General features: G+C 43.2%; 1 protein-coding gene across 1 annotated transcript in view; it reads right to left on the bottom strand.

The window, feature by feature from the left end:
- Positions 1-17,238, bottom strand: part of LOC126258163 (transient receptor potential cation channel subfamily A member 1) — a 441,338-nt gene that overhangs the window by 109,475 nt on the left and 314,625 nt on the right. The window lies entirely within an intron of this gene.

Here is a 17,238-nt window from a genome sequence, read left to right on the forward strand (position 1 = left end):
TTTATTTACACTGAGCACGTTTGGCTTTATTTTAAAGCACTTCAATCAATCAAAAGGAAGTAGACAAAATACATTAAACAAAACTGTGGACTTACGAAAACATTAGGACTTGAATATACCGTCTATCAGTGAAGTGCTCTGAGCTATGTCAAATATAATTTTTGTGTGTGGCACACACAAACATCATTTATTTGCTAAAACACTGATCTGCCAACACAAACGTTGAATATTGTGTTACCGCAGCACAAAACTACGAAAGGTGACTTGGCAATGGAGGAGACAAAATACTGTCCACTGAAGATGCTTCAAAAGAGAGAAACGCGTCTGGTCTAAATAAGCCCCTTATTACAGTTGCAGAAGAGGAATGTATTTAAGTACCATTGGTAAAACTGCGACTGTGGAACAAAAACAAGAAAGAGAACATGAGTACCATTGTGTATGTGCCATACCTTTCCTTGATTGAAGTGCTTTAAAATAAATCCAAATGCGTCCGGTGTAAATAATACTTTTATTACAGTCACGAAAGACGGAATATTTCTCAATATTACATACGACACCTATGTCGTACTTAAATTAAATGAGATATTGTTATACAGTAAATTTTATATGAAATTTAGGTATCTTGTCCACATTTCATTCTCAACATTGTGGCAACTAAAATCGACCATACGGAAAGTATACGCTATGGACTTCTACCTCTGCAAACTCTTCAGAATTTCGTGCAATGGTTTACTACATTTAATGCTGCATAATAACTGCGTTGAACAGCGAAACAAAATTAAATTCTGGAAAATTAAGTCATTTATGGGGGGAAGGTATCAGTCAAGAAGACGTGTAAAAATCAAATTTTTGGGCCGAATAATTTTTGTGAAATCGAATGATAAGTGTGTCAAAGCAGTCGGAACATGATGTGTCTGCACAGGCGAGCAGTGCAGTGATGACAAAATCGCGCACAGCGCGGAATGCGGCGAGCACGTGTCTGCAGCAGCGAAAGGGTTAATGAAGAGACAAAGCACTAGAAATTTCAGAAAATTGCATTCAAACGAATATAATTCGTGAAGTAAGGCACTTCGATATTGTTTTTAAATAATGAAAATAATAAGCACCACACAAGGTTTGAACTCGTAACCTTTCATGTAGTAGCCCAACACCTTAACTGTTACGCTGACACACCTCGTCTGACTACATGATGCCATGAGATCTATAACACGTCATGCAAAATACTGACAAACACTGTTGGTATGACTATGAATTACTCACGCTTCGTCGAAGTACAATAGGAAATAAACAATTACCGCTGTTCTTTATTGCGAAAAAGCAGTTCGTGAGAGTGATACAAACACCTTTCCTTGCTATCGCCTGAATTAGGAGTCTTATTGCTTGTTTGGTTTAATTAATTAATAGAATATGAAGCAATTGGTATAAAGAATGCTTTTTCCGAACTTTCTATAAAAGAATGTCTGCTATCAAGACATTGCTTTTGTTCTATTACTTTATTTATGACTGAATGTTTCTAAAACTGAAGACACTCGTCCATGCTCTGCACTGCAGTCGAGATGTGGCAACGTCGTTCTCTGTTCATTGGCTGACTGTGTTTTGTGACGTCAGATGCGCAGAACGAACCTAAACTCGGCCGCCAACATAAATGACGCGCACTTTAGCGCCATTCGACGGCCAACACCGCGGTGCCTGGTGTGTCCGCTATGCCGTGCGTGTGATCATTGCTTGTACAGCCCTCTCGCAGTGTCCGGAGCAAGTATGGTGGGTCTGACACACCGGTGTCAATGTGTTCTTTTTTCCATTTCCAGGAGTGTATTTTTAATTGCCTTCTAGCTAGGACTCACAGAAGCTTTCAGTTTTCTCTGTTCAGACTGTATCGATGTAACAGGTGTTCCCCCTCCACCCCATGGCTAGTGCACCCGCAGTTTTGCAGAGGTGTGTGTGAGTTACTTTGATGATGTTCTGATAATGGATCACACAATAGAGAAATGTTTGCACAATCTGTATTTGGTTTTTGTAGGCCATATACAGAAAAGACTTGAGTGTAACTTTCCTAAATGTACCTCTTTCCAGCCTTTAGTCCATTATTTAGGCTATGTACAGGGTATTTGGAATATGGCTGCACCTCAGTCTGTTAAGGATCTTCAAGTATTTCTGGGAGGAGTGTACTACTATGACCAATTTATTCTCCAGGCAGCCTCCATAACCCACCTGCATAACTGCCTCCATAAAAAAGAAGTTCTCAATGGTCTGAAAAGTACAATCAGGATTTTCTTAAGTTAAAATCTGCCCTCCAATTAACACCCTGTCTTATGTCTTAACAGCCCCACTTGCCACTGATGTTGGCCACAGATGGCTCCCCACACAGTGTCAGAGTGGTTCTGTCTCACATATGAGTATCAGATGATGGAATGGAGAGGTCAATCATGTTCACTTACTTCAGCTCAAGAGCATTACTCTCAGACTGGAAAAGGACTATTGGCCAACATTTCTAGCAACAGTATATTTTGCATTTTTTTATATGGTCTCAAATTTCATTTTGTCACTGACCACAAACTGTCTGTGTAGCTTTTTGGACCCAAAGTTAACTTCCAGAGTATTTTCTGCATTTCATTCTTTGTTGGGCACTTTATTTGGCAAATTTACAATATCCATCTGCACATACACAGACACAAGCAGACATCAGTAAAGGTAAACTCTTTGCATTTACAAATGTCTGCTTGTGTCTGTGTATGTGCAGATGGATATGTGTGTGTGTGCGAGTGTATACCTGTCCTTTTTTCCCCCAAGGTAAGTCTTTCCGCTCCCTGGATTGGAATGACTCCTTACCCTCTCCCTTAAAAACCCACATCCTTTCGTCTTTCCCTCTCCTTCCCTCTTTCCTGATGAAGCAACAGTTTGTTGCGAAAGCTTGAATTTCGTGTGTATGTTTGCGTTTGTTTGTGTGTCTATCGATCTGCCAGCACTTTCGTTCGGTAAGTCACATCATCTTTGTTTTTAGATATATTTTTCCCATGTGGAATGTTTCCCTCTACTATATTCATATCATTAATTTGAACCCAACAATTACGTTTGTTATTGTCACTGTTGCATTTCGAAATCTTTCCTGTCATCTTATTTTGTCTTTCTGGTTTTGCAAGTAGTTTCACTTTGTATTCACCTTTTCCTCTTTACCGAATCTACCATACAATTTTATCCCACCTATATATATTTTATGCCCCAGAAGAAGCGGGCAAAAGTTTTTAATAAACTCCCCAAAATCATTAAAAAAGAAACAGACCTAAAATGTTTTAAAAATCATTTGAAACTATATCTCACAGAGAAATGTATATACAGTTTGAGTGAATACTAAGATGGTGTTTAATATGTTATATCATTACTGAAATGTACCTATAAAAATTATCATGTATGTTGTTTGGATTTGTGTCTACATACAATGTGAAACATGTAATACCTTTATATGATTATGGACTGTTTCTGTTTAATCATTTGTTTCATTTATATATAATGAAATCAAGTTTGATGTTAATAGCCTATTGTACGACACACCCAATACTCCCAGCTGGATTTTCAGCTGGAGTCCATGGGCAAAGAATAAATAAATAAATAAATAAATATATACTCAATAATACGTAACCCACTTCCAAACCATAAACAAAAAATTTTTTTCCATTTTCAACAATACCGCTGCTACAAAATCCACCGTTTCCAGTTCACAAACAGTTCCTTTCAGCTATTAAACAGCTATTTCGGCTAGTTCTAATAACTTTCGCTTTTTTTTCGCTTTTTTTCCATTTCTGTTTTTCCCACATCACTGATCTTTTTTAGCCCTTCCCACAGGTTTTAACGTCATTATTTCTTCGTCAGACAATTGTTAGCCTCATTTTCACAATCTGACGCCACTAAACCACTCCTTTTAATACATTTACACGCAGTTTTTTCGAAATTTTCCCGAATTGCTCCATCCTTTAACGTGTTTTGGCGGCAACACAACCACATAACCTTTGTGCACATCGTTGTCTACCAACCCAAGTTCACCACAGGATCAACATAGCCCAGCTATAACCAACACTTTTTCGCCTTTTTTCACACCAGATCTCCAGTTGCTTTCTAGTTCTCCTTATCTCTCGCCATATACACTCCTGGAAATTGAAATAAGAACACCGTGAATTCATTGTCCCAGGAAGGGGAAACTTTATTGACACATTCCTGGGGTCAGATACATCACATGATCACACTGACAGAACCACAGGCACATAGACACAGGCAACAGAGCATGCACAATGTCGGCACTAGTACAGTGTATATCCACCTTTCGCAGCAATGCAGGCTGCTATTCTCCCATGGAGACGATCGTAGAGATGCTGGATGTAGTCCTGTGGAACGGCTTGCCATGCCATTTCCACCGGGAGCCTCAGTTGGACCAGCGTTCGTGCTGGACGTGCAGACCGCGTGAGACGACGCTTCATCCAGTCCCAAACATGCTCAATGGGGGACAGATCTGGAGATCTTGCTGGCCAGGGTAGTTGACTTACACCTTCTAGAGCACGTTGGGTGGCACGGGATACATGCGGACGTGCATTGTCCTGTTGGAACAGCAAGTTCCCTTGCCGGTCTAGGAATGGTAGAACGATGGGTTCGATGACGGTTTGGATGTACCGTGCACTATTCAGTGTCCCCTCGACGATCACCAGTGGTGTACGGCCAGTGTAGGAGATCGCTCCCCACACCATGATGCCGGGTGTTGGCCCTGTGTGCCTCGGTCGTATGCAGTCCTGATTGTGGCGCTCACCTGCACGGCGCCAAACATGCATACGGCCATCATTGGCACCAAGGCAGAAGCGACTCTCATCGCTGAAGACGACACGTCTCCATTCGTCCCTCCATTCACGCCTGTCGCGACACCACTGGAGGCGGGCTGCACGATGTTGGGGTGTGAGCGGAAGACGGCCTAACGGTGTGCGGGACCGTAGCCCAGCTTCATGGAGACGGTTGCGAATGGTCCTCGCCGATACCCCAGGAGCAACAGTGTCCCTAATTTGCTGGGAAGTGGCGGTGCGGTCCCCTACGGCACTGCGTAGGATCCTACGGTCTTGGCGTGCATCCGTGCGTCGCTGCGGTCCGGTCCCAGTGTCGACGGGCACGTGCACCTTCCGCCGACCACTGGCGACAACATCGATGTACTGTGGAGACCTCACGCCCCACGTGTTGAGCAATTCGGCGGTACGTCCACCTGGCCTCCCGCATGCCCACTATACGCCCTCGCTCAAAGTCCGTCAACTGCACATACGGTTCACGTCCATGCTGTCGCGGCATGCTACCAGTGTTAAAGACTGCGATGGAGCTCCGTATGCCACGGCAAACTGGCTGACACTGACGGCGGCGGTGCACAAATGCTGCGCAGCTAGCGCCATTCGACGGCCAACACCGCGGTTCCTGGTGTGTCCGCTGTGCCGTGCGTGTGATCATTGCTTGTACAGCCCTCTCGCAGTGTCCGGAGCAAGTATGGTGGGTCTGACACACCAGTGTCAATGTGTTCTTTTTTCCATTTCCAGGAGTGTATTTTTATTTTCATTTTCATTTCAGCCTCATGTTACACTTTCCACCTTCTAATACCATGTCACCCTCACAACATCCCCACAACGACCCCATTAAGTTTTATTTACATTCCCTCCGCAAACATGCCTTCGCCCTAGCCAGATTACACTCCCATATTTTATTTTCTCAGGCTTGTCTGACATTTGGCATTACCCCCAAAGGCCTCACACTTAAAGTCCCCATCTCTGGCTGTAATCCTTCTTTCCATCAGTCCCTATTCCAGTTAGCTCAAACTCTTTGCCTTTACAAATGTCTGCTTGTGTCTGTATGCGTGGATGGATATGTGTGTGTTTGCAAGTGTATACCTGTCCTTTTTTCCCCCAAGGTAAGTCTTTCCGCTCCCGGGATTGGAATGACTCCTTACCCTCTCCCTTAAAAACCCACATCCTTTCGTCTTTCCCTCTCCTTCCCTCTTTCCTGATGAAGCAACAGTTTGTTGTGAAAGCTTGAATTTCGTGTCTATGTTTGCGTTTGTTTGTGTGTCTATCGACCTGCCAGCACTTTCGTTCGGTAAGTCACCTCATCTTTGTTTTTAGATATATTTATCCCACTTTTTTTTTTTTTTTTTTTTTTTTAATCTGTGGCACCAGCTTCATGTCTGGCAAGGTATGGCGCTGCTTACAGAATATGACAAACAGTGTTGTGCAGTGTACCATCGTCTCTGCAATTTTGTAGGTGCTTCAGCTCATGCATCGATCCCAATGGGGTATTTCTAGTGGTAAGCAACTAGCATGGCCTTGTATGGAAGATGATTTTGCAACCAGATCCACCTCACTCATTCTCCCCATGGTCAATATCACAATGGCTGTGGGACTGATTTCATGCCAACTTTGCAGGCCACTTACAGGGTCCACATGGTTAATTATTGTCAACTCCTCCCACTTCATTTATGTCGGCTGCCTCCATCTGACAACAACAGCCATAGTGGGAGTCTTGCAGTGGATCTTTGCAATAAAGGGTGCACCCTGCTTGCTAGTGACTAACAACAGTCCCCAAGTCACAGTGGCTGAATTCTGACAGTTTTACACCTCCTTTCCATAAAGCCTCAAATGAGCTGGCAGAATGGTTTATTCGCACCTATAAGGCGCAACTGTGAACTGTCTTCAGCACTAAACACTTTCCTAGCTTCTTAGAGGTCTACACCCTTCGATGCTTGAAGCAAGGCAGAGTTTCTTCATGATGTCCTCACAGGATACTTATGAACCAGGCTTTCTCTGGATCTCCTCTGTCCATCTTTGAAGCATATGTGGGCCCTGTAGGGTTCACTTTTTCTGCTATTGCAGTCACATTGTAGACTTTTCAACTCCTGGGTCCTGAACAATGGCTACCTGGTCTTTCCTTCCATCCTGTGTTGCAGGATGTGCCAATGGGCATCAATGTGGCTCTGCCGGCAACTGAATCACCACACACGCTGCATCATGCAGGGATACATCCACACCCAAAAGTGTCCAGATCTATCTAAGAAGCTCCAGGTCCAGAACCATTCCACTGATGGCCTCAGATGTCTTCCAGGAGCCTTCTGTCATATCACTGCCCAACTCCCAGCTACTTCTGCCCTGGACTGCCCTGCACTGGTCACATAGATACCAGCTCTACACACCAATTTAGTAACCTTGCCAGACACGTAAATGGACGATCAATATATGAATGTCGTAAGCATCTGGCGATGGCACCTACAACAGGAATGGAGCCACTATTGCAGGCCAGTTACCTGACAACCCCTAGCAGGTCAAATAAACGATAAAAACTCGGTCATCAGCTACACAGGAAATACTTTATTTCGTTAACGTTACCAGTTTTGACAGTTTAAACTGTCATCTTCAGAAAAGAAATAGGCTTATATCATTGGTAAACCAATGTCAAAATAAGAATTGGATGGTAGTGTCCTACAAAGGGCTGGCATTTTAAAAACAAATGTACAAAGACAAAACAGCAAAAGTAAAATAGGTTTGTTAAAACAATTGTAAAATAGTTAAGCTTATGATCCACAATATATCTTTGCTACAGAGTCAATAAAACGGAGTGACATCATTAAAAATATATGGTATGTGCGATGAGTGGAAAATAATTAACTGTCAAATTTCACATCGTACATAGTATGTGTAACAAAAGTCAAGTACTAAACTGATGACATGAAGGAAAACAAAGATGATGTGACTTACCAAATGAAAGTGCTGGCAGGTCACAGACACAAACAAACACAAACATACACACTAAATTCTAGCTTTCGCAACCAACGGTTGCTTCGTCAGGAAAGAGGGAAGGAGAGGGAAAGATGAAAGGATGTGGGTTTTAAGGGAGAGGGTAAGGAGTCATTCCAATCCCGGGAGCGGGAAGACTTACCTTAGGGGGAAAAAAGGACGGGTATACACTCGCACACACACACATATCCATCCACACATATACAGACACAAGCAGACATATACAGAGGCAAAGAGTTTGGGCAGAGATGTCAGTCGAGGCGGAAGTAAAGAGGCAAAGATGTTGTTGAAAGTCAGGTGAGGTATGAGCGGCGGCAACTTGAAATTAGCGGAGGTTGAGGCCTGGAGGATAATGAGAAGAGAGGATATACTGAAGGGCAAGTTCCCATCTCCGGAGTTCTGACAGGTTGGTGTTAGTGGGAAGTATCCAGATAACCAACTCCCCAAGACACTATCCAAATTGAACCCTGCCTGGAACAGTTCCGTCCTCCATCACAGCGGGACCCACCTCCTCTTCCTCAAAATCACCCTCTCCAAACCTTCCAGGAATTTCTGACTTCCAGCCTTGCCTCTCAATCCTTCTTAAAAAACCTTAATCCTACTGTCAACATCACCACTGCTGAAGCCCAGGCTATCCGTGATCTGAAGGCTGACCGGTCCATCGTCATTCTTCCGGCGACAAGGGTTCCACGACCGTGGTACTTGATCGTCGGGAGTATGTGGCTGAGGGACTGCGTCAGCTTTCAGACAACACCACATACAAAGTTTCCCAAGGTAATCCCATTCCTGATGTCCAGGCGGAGCTCCAAGGAATCCTCAGAACCTTAGGCCCCCTACAAAACCTTTCACCTGACTCCATCAACCTCCTGACCCCACTGACACCCCGCACCCCTAACTTCTACCTTCTTCCTAAAATTCACAAACCCAATCATCCCGGCCGCCCCATTGTAGCTGGTTACCAAGCCCCCACAGAACGTATCTCTGCCTACGTAGATCAACACCTTCAACCCATTACATGCAGTCTCCCATCCTTCATCAAAGACACCAACCACTTTCTCGAACACCTGGAATCCTTACCCAATCCGTTATCCCCGGAAACCATCCTTGTAACCATTGATGCCAGTTCCTTATACACAGTCCGCAGCTCGTGGTCTTGCGGTAGCGTTCTCGCTTCCTGCGCACGGGGTCCCGGGTTCGATTCCCGGCGGGGTCAGAGGTTTTCTCTACCTCGTGATGACTGGGTGTTGTGTGTTCATCATCATCATTTCATCATCATTGACGTGCAAGTCGCCGAAGTGGCGTCAACTAAAAAGGACTTGCGATACGGCGGCCGAACTTCCCCGCAAGGGCCTCCCGGCCAACAATGCCATACGATCATTTTTTCATACACAAATATCCCGCATGTCCAGGGCCTCGCTGCGATGGAGCACTTCCTTTCACGCCGATCACCTGCCACCCTACCTAAAACCTCTTTCCTCATTACCTTAGCCAGCTTCATCCTGACCCACAACTTCTTCACTTTTGAAGACCAGACATACCAACAATTAAAGGGAACAGCCATGGGTACCAGGATGGCCCCTTCGACGCCAACCTATTCATGGGTCGCTTAGAGGAAGCGTTCTTGGTTACCTAGGCCTGCCAACCCAAATTTTGGTACAGATTTATTGATTACATCTTCATGATCTGGACTCACAATGAAGAAGAACTCCAGAATTTCCTCTCCAACCTCAACTCCTTTGGCTCCATCAGATTCACCTGGTCCTACTCCAAATCCCATGCCACTTTCCTTGACGTTGACCTCCACCTGTCCAATGACCAGCTTCACACGTCCGTCCACATCAAACCCACCAACAAGCAACAGTACCTCCATTATGACAGCTGCCACCCATTCCACATCAAACGGTCCCTTCCCTACAGCCTAGGTCTTTGTGGCAAACGAATCTGCTCCAGTCCGGAATCCCTGAACCATTACACCAACAACCTAACAAAAGCATTCGCATCCCGCAACTATCCTCCCGACCTGGTACAGAAGCAAATAACCAGAGCCACTTCCTCATCCTCTCAAACCCAGAACCTCCCACAGAAGAACCACAAAAGTGCCCCACTTGTGACAGGATACTTTCCGGGACTGGATCAGACTCTGAATGTGGCTCTACAGCAGGGATACGACTTCCTCAAATCCTGCCCTGAAATGAGATCCATCCTTCATGAAATCCTCCCCACTCCACCAAGAGTGTCTTTCCGCCGTCCACCTAACCTTCGTAACCTCTTAGTTCATCCCTATGAAATCCCCAAACCACCTTCCCTACCCTCTGGCTCCTACCCTTGTAACTGCCCCCCATGTAAAACCTGTCCCATGCACCCTCCCACCACCACCTACTCCAGTCCTGTAACCCGGAAGGTGTACACGATCAAAGGCAGAGCCACGTGTGAAAGCACCCACGTGATTTACCAACTGACCTGCCTACACTGTGAAGCTTTCTATGTGGGAATGACCAGCAACAAACTGTCCATTCGCACGAATGGACACAGGCAGACAGTGTTTGTTGGTAATGAGGATCACCCTGTGGCTAAACATGCCTTGGTGCACGGCCAGCACATCTTGGCACAGTGTTACACCGTCCGGGTTATCTGGATACTTCCCACTAACACCAACCTGTCAGAACTCCAGAGATGGGAACTTGCCCTTCAGTATATCCTCTCTTCTCGTTATCCGCCAGGCCTCAACCTCCGCTAATTTCATCTTTGTTTTTTAATATATATATATATATATATATATATATATATATATATATATATATATATATACTCCTGGAAATGGAAAAAAGAACACATTGACACCGGTGTGTCAGACCCACCATACTTGCTCCGGACACTGCGAGAGGGCTGTACAAGCAATGATCACACGCACGGCACAGCGGACAAACCAGGAACCGCGGTGTTGGCCGTCGAATGGCGCTAGCTGCGCAGCATTTGTGCACCGCCGCCGTCAGTGTCAGCCAGTTTGCCGTGGCATACGGAGCTCCATCGCAGTCTTTAACACTGGTAGCATGCCGCGACAGTGTGGACGTGAACCGTATGTGCAGTTGACGGACTTTGAGCGAGGGCGTATAGTGGGCATGCGGGAGGCCGGGTGGACATACCGCCGAATTGCTCAACACATGGGGCGTGAGGTCTCCACAGTACATCGATGTTGTCGCCAGTGGTCGGCGGAAGGTGCATGTGCCCGTCGACCTGGGACCGGACCGCAGCGACGCACGGATGCACGCCAAGACCGTAGGATCCTACGCAGTGCCGTAGGGGACCGCACCGCCACTTCCCAGCAAATTAGGGACACTGTTGCTCCTGGGGTATCGGTGAGGACCATTCGCAACCGTCTCCATGAAGCTGGGCTACGGTCCCGCACACCGTTAGGTCGTCTTCCGCTCACGCCCCAACATCGTGCAGCCCGCCTCCAGTGGTGTCGCGACAGGCGTGAATGGAGGGACGAATGGAGACGTGTCGTCTTCAGCGATGAGAGTCGCTTCTGCCTTGGTGCCAATGATGGTCGTATGCGTGTTTGGTGCCGTGCAGGTGAGCGTCACAATCAGGACTGCATACGACCGAGGCACACAGGGCCAACACCCGGCATCTTGGTGTGGGGAGCGATCTCCTACACTGGCCGTACACCACTGGTGATCGTCGAGGGGACACTGAATAGTGCACGGTACATCCAAACCGTCATCGAACCCATCGTTCTACCATTCCTAGACCGGCAAGGGAACTTGCTGTTCCAACAGGACAATGCACGTCCGCATGTATCCCGTGCCACACAACGTGCTCTAGAAGGTGTAAGTCAACTACCCTGGCCAGCAAGATCTCCGGATCTGTCCCCCATTGAGCATGTTTGGGACTGGATGAAGCGTCGTCTCACGCGGTCTGCACGTCCAGCACGAACGCTGGTCCAACTGAGGCTCCCGGTGGAAATGGCATGGCAAGCCGTTCCACAGGACTACATCCAGCATCTCTACGATCGTCTCCATGGGAGAATAGCAGCCTGCATTGCTGCGAAAGGTGGATATACACTGTACTAGTGCCGACATTGTGCATGCTCTGTTGCCTGTGTCTATGTGCCTGTGGTTCTGTCAGTGTGATCATGTGATGTATCTGACCCCAGGAATGTGTCAATAAAGTTTCCCCTTCCTGGGACAATGAATTCACGGTGTTCTTATTTCAATTTCCAGGAGTGTATGTTGTAAATCACTTGTAGGAAAGTAGGATCCTCTTATAAACAAGCACACATAGATGGATATGTGTGTGTGTGCGAGTGTATACCCGTCCTTTTTTCCCCCTAAGGTAAGTCTTTCCGCTCCCGGGATTGGAATGACTCCTTACCCTCTCCCTTAAAACCCACTTCCTTTCATCTTTCCCTCTCCTTCCCTCTTTCCTGATGAAGCAACCGTTTGTTGCGAAAGCTAGAATTTTGTGTGTATGTTTGTGTTTGTTTGTGTGTCTATCGACCTGCCAGCGCTTTTGTTTGGTAAGTCTCATCACTTTCTTTCTTTATATATATATATATATATATATATATATATATATATATATATATATATATATATATATATATATATATATATATATATATATATATATATATATAATAGAGGGAAACATTCCACGTGGGAAAAATATATCTAAAAACAAAGATGATGTGACTTACCGAACGAAAGCGCTGGCAGGTCGATAGACACACAAACAAACACAAACACACACACAATATTCAAGCTTTAGCAACAAACTGTTGCCTCATCAGGAAAGAGAGAAGGAGAGGGAAAGACGAAAGGATGTGGGTTTTAAGGGAGAGTGTAAGGATGTCATTCCAATCCCGGGCGCCGAAAAATTTGTCTTTAAATATGTCTGCTTGTGTCTGTGTATGTGCGGATGGATATGTGTGTGTGTGTGCGAGTGTATACCCGTCCTTTTTTCCCCCTAAGGTAAGTCTTTCGGCTCCCGGGATTGGAATGACTCCTTACACTCTCCCTTAAAACCCACATCCTTTCGTCTTTCCCTCTCCTTCCCTCTTTCCTGATGAGGCAACAGTTTGTTGCGAAAGCTTGAATATTGTGTGTGTGTTTGTGTTTGTTTGTGTGTCTATCGACCTGCCAGCGCTTTCGTTCGGTAAGTCACATCATCTTTGTTTTTATATAAACACGCACACACAAAGTGGGAACACTAGTGTGTATACAAACTGTAGTAAATAACAAGACAGTTGATGTGCAAGTATGTATTAAACCTTATAAATCAATATAAAACGATTAAAAAAAGGCAATAAACTGTGAACCAAGTGATAAGCAAACAGACATATAAAAATAACATCATTACCATGTAGAAGGATAAATAAAGGAAGGTAAACTGTTCAGATTTTACTATCATTTTATGGTGGTACCATGAGCCACTGGAATATTCGTGATACATGGAACTGTTCAGTATACTAGAGACAAGGTCAGCTGCTGGATGCATGTTAGCAGGAAACACAAGTAAGTGAGCTGCGGTCTGGCTTTGATGGAAGGAAGTGGACACCGCCAAGTCAAAGGCTTTTGACAGACCACAGCGTGGTTTACAAGTTGAATTGCTGAGTGGAAACATGCATGTAGCATATCTAGATGCTAAGTAATACTTGATATAGGGGGAGCTAATAAACCTCGGTAGGTGTTAGAAAGTCAGCTAGCAACAATTACACATTAAAAATAAGTAGTAGTTCACGGTTATACCAAGAAGATATCATCAGGAAGTAAAAAGTCTATGTTACATAAACAGCATCAGAACATTTTGTATAGAAAATATAAAACAAAATTACTTTAAAATCTGTGAACAAGGCTGCTTTGACTGCATAATATATTAAATATTTTTAGCAATGTCACTCTGTTTTATTGATTCTGTAGCAAATGTATGTTGTAGCTCTTAAGCTTAACTGTTTTACATCTGTTTAAAAAAAAACTGTGTTAGTTCTACTGTTCAATCTTTGTACATTTGTTGTTCACACCCACACCCACACACGACACACACACGACACACACACACACACACACACACACACACACAGAAAGAGAGAGAGAATATCATCCAATTCTTACTTTGACATTGGCTTACCAATGATTTGAACCTATTTACTTCTGAAGATAACAGTTTAAACAGTTGAAACTGATAAAGTGAACCAAGTAAAGGTTTTCTTGTACAGCTGACAACTGACTTTTATCCTTTCTGAAATATTCTGCAGCTGCTGAACACCATAGTCACACTGACCTCAGGCCATGTGACATCTATCTTTCTGTGCACAGCTGGGAGACCTCTGGCAACATGCTTCCATACTTTCATTCTTTCTGTTGAGTTGTTAAAATGTCATGTTACTTTACCTATTCTGTCTGTAAGTTTTGCAGAACACTGTTTTTACATATGAAGAATAGTGTAAACATACAGTTCAGAATGTCATTTATCAACTGTGAGCATGGTGGATCTTCTATAATGGTTTGAATGGTCATACTGCAGTTTACAGCAGATTTTGTTATCATATTGAAAGAATAGCTAACTGATAAGATCTTGAAAACCACTGCAACACTCAAGGTGATAAGGTCCACACTCACTTCTCTGTAAATGTCAAACTGTATGAAACAGGCAGCAGAAAAGAATTACAGTAACTTCGAGTTGTGCAGTGAACACAAAACCTAGACTACCAACTGGCAAGTACTGGAAAAACATTTACTGGTCTACTACCTTCCTCCAAAGTCGTTCAAAGTATTGTATTATCAGCATAAAGGATTTATACTCATGTATCCCCACAATGAATCAGACTCTTTTGGATACCAAAAGTAGACCTGGACCATATTAGGTTGGCGTTCATATTATTTTATCTAACTAATGAATGCATTCATATTTTATTCTGTTAAATCAATATTACACTTCAATAATTTCTATGCATTACTACCACATTAGATACAGACTTAAGAATTATTAGAAGTGAGCTCGTCTAATTCTCTTCTCCATATATGAAACCATATTTAGTCACATCATCAGTTTTAGAATGAAAATGTCAGTCACTATAGGATGTGCACTATCCCATATGGAGGTCAACGTTTGTCTTTTGAAAGTCAAAGATCTGGAAGATAAGAAAACTTCACGATGAAACTGAGTGCACTCCATTTGTATGTAGAATCCAGTCATGAGTGACAAAATTAGTATGAAGAATGTGGCCAAAAGCCTTTAAACTCTTAAGATAATGCACTCTGTGTCACATTAGATGATGCATAGGTGCAGCAATCTTACATTAACATCACAGATGATTTTGTTAGAATAAAGCACAGGAAGAAAGAGTTCACGTAAGTTGTATGTGCTAGGTCCACTGTTAACAATGTTATTGTGGAAATGAAGGTTGAGGGAACCATTAAGTGCTCTCTACCAAATTAACTCAGAGTGATTTAAACTTTCTGTTCTGTAGAAGCTGATCATCAGACATTCTTGTCAGCTGTTGAAGAGGACATATGTTATAACTCAGTTACCAAGGTCATTTGTCCTCTGGAACGACACGCTGAGAGGCAATAAGACTCAAGTTTCATTGTCTTGTTGCTGCCCAGAACCAACTGATTGCTGGAATACCTGTTTAGTATTGATTGGGGTGTTGTAAACAACACTTTACTTGTCTGTGGACAAATGGAAGAAGAGTTTTTCGGAATTTTTATCGAGTTACATGAAGTAGCACTCAGATAAGTGTTTGTGGACCTGACAGATGCTTGGAAAACAGTTTTTAACTGAGTCTGTTTTGACAACAGTGAAATTTGATAGAGATGGTGTGATGACATGAAGCTGTTTTCCTCTGGTTTCAGCTAGGACCCATAGTTTTGGCCAATGGATAAATGAACAAAGGTGTTTCTGGGTTGCCACAAGTTACCCAAAGTGAAATTCCCTGATTTCCAAGCACAGTTTTACCATTTTCCCTGACAAATTTTGAGATATGAAGAGTAAGTAAACATGTAAGTTGATAAAAAAATATAAAGACTTCTGTGTTTGTGAACATGTTTTTAACTCTAATTTTCAATGAACAGCAAAATTATTTAATTGGATAGATAAAAAATCTACTCAGTAAGCAGTGGCAGAACCCACACATAAAAGACTGTTGTGACTGGCAAGCTTTTGGAGCCAGTGGCTCCTTCAGGCAGAAGGGTTGAGGGGAAGGAAGAAGGGTGAAGGAAAAGGACTGGAGAGGTCTGGGAAAAGGGGTAGATTTTGAGAAAGTCACCCAGAACCATGGGTCAGGGGAGACCTACTGTACGAGGTGAGGAGAAAAGAACACAGCAGTCTTTTATGTATGTGGTCTGCCAACGCTTGGTGAGTAGATTTTTTATATAAACAATTAAATAATTTTATCAATAATTGATTGTTTTCAGTGAATAGTAAGTTATGTCTCCTTTAAAGGATTTATGATCTTGAGGGTAAATAAACAGGTAAACTGTATAAATAAAAGCTGTTTTTAGTTAAAAGACTTCTGTGTCAACTAATGAGTTAAATCGAATTTTGAATTAACAGCAAGTATTTGCTCCTTCTCCCATATAGGATTTGTGAACTTTCCATGTGAGCTAATGTGTCAGATTGGCAAGAAATATAAAAGGAATATGTTGTATAACATAACATTAAAGTTTCAAAAATAAGAATGACAATACTAGAGTATGTATAGTGACATTTCCTGTGCCAAATAATACTCAGCATTTTGTAAAACAATAAAAAGTCAAGTAAACAATTAAAATCAATCAATCAAAACCAGTCAAAACTTCTTTCTGAGAGAAGTGCTCTCTTCATCAATTCCACTCAGTTCAGTGGCCCTCTTGGCCAGTATCCATGAGTTTTTGATCTTAAGTTCATCAACATGCTGGACAATGAACCTCTTCCATCTACCTCTCTCAAATTATTCATGTTCTAGACATTACTTCTGCTTCAAAGCCTCACCATACCAATCTTGAGCATTGCAATATTCTATCTCCCTCAAAATCTTCATCTTCTAGTCACTGCTTCTCCTTTAAAGCCTCACCATACCAATCTTGAGCATTGCGATAATCCAGAATCATTCTCTTGTTAACGTCACTCTTAAATACATCACCAGCCATTTTCAGGCCATTATATGCTTAATGTATGGCTACCAATGACTTGGTTTCTTGGCTGACTATCACACATTTTCTGTTAATGGAAAAACCTTCATCTACGAAGGCTTGACCATGGCTAATTATGAGAACTTTTTGTAGAAAGCTATACAAGTACGACATTGTGGTATCATCATGCTCTCCAAAAGTGATAAATTCCTATCTCATTTATGTTGCAGCTTGTACAGAGCTCCAAAAATTCTTGCTGACCAAGAAGTTGCTTGAATTCTTTTTCAACTGTACCACAGTCCTTAGCTCTCAATCAAATTCTGCGA

This window comes from Schistocerca nitens, chromosome 1, assembly GCF_023898315.1.
Source record: "Schistocerca nitens isolate TAMUIC-IGC-003100 chromosome 1, iqSchNite1.1, whole genome shotgun sequence".
Taxonomy (NCBI): Eukaryota; Metazoa; Arthropoda; class Insecta; order Orthoptera; family Acrididae; genus Schistocerca; species Schistocerca nitens.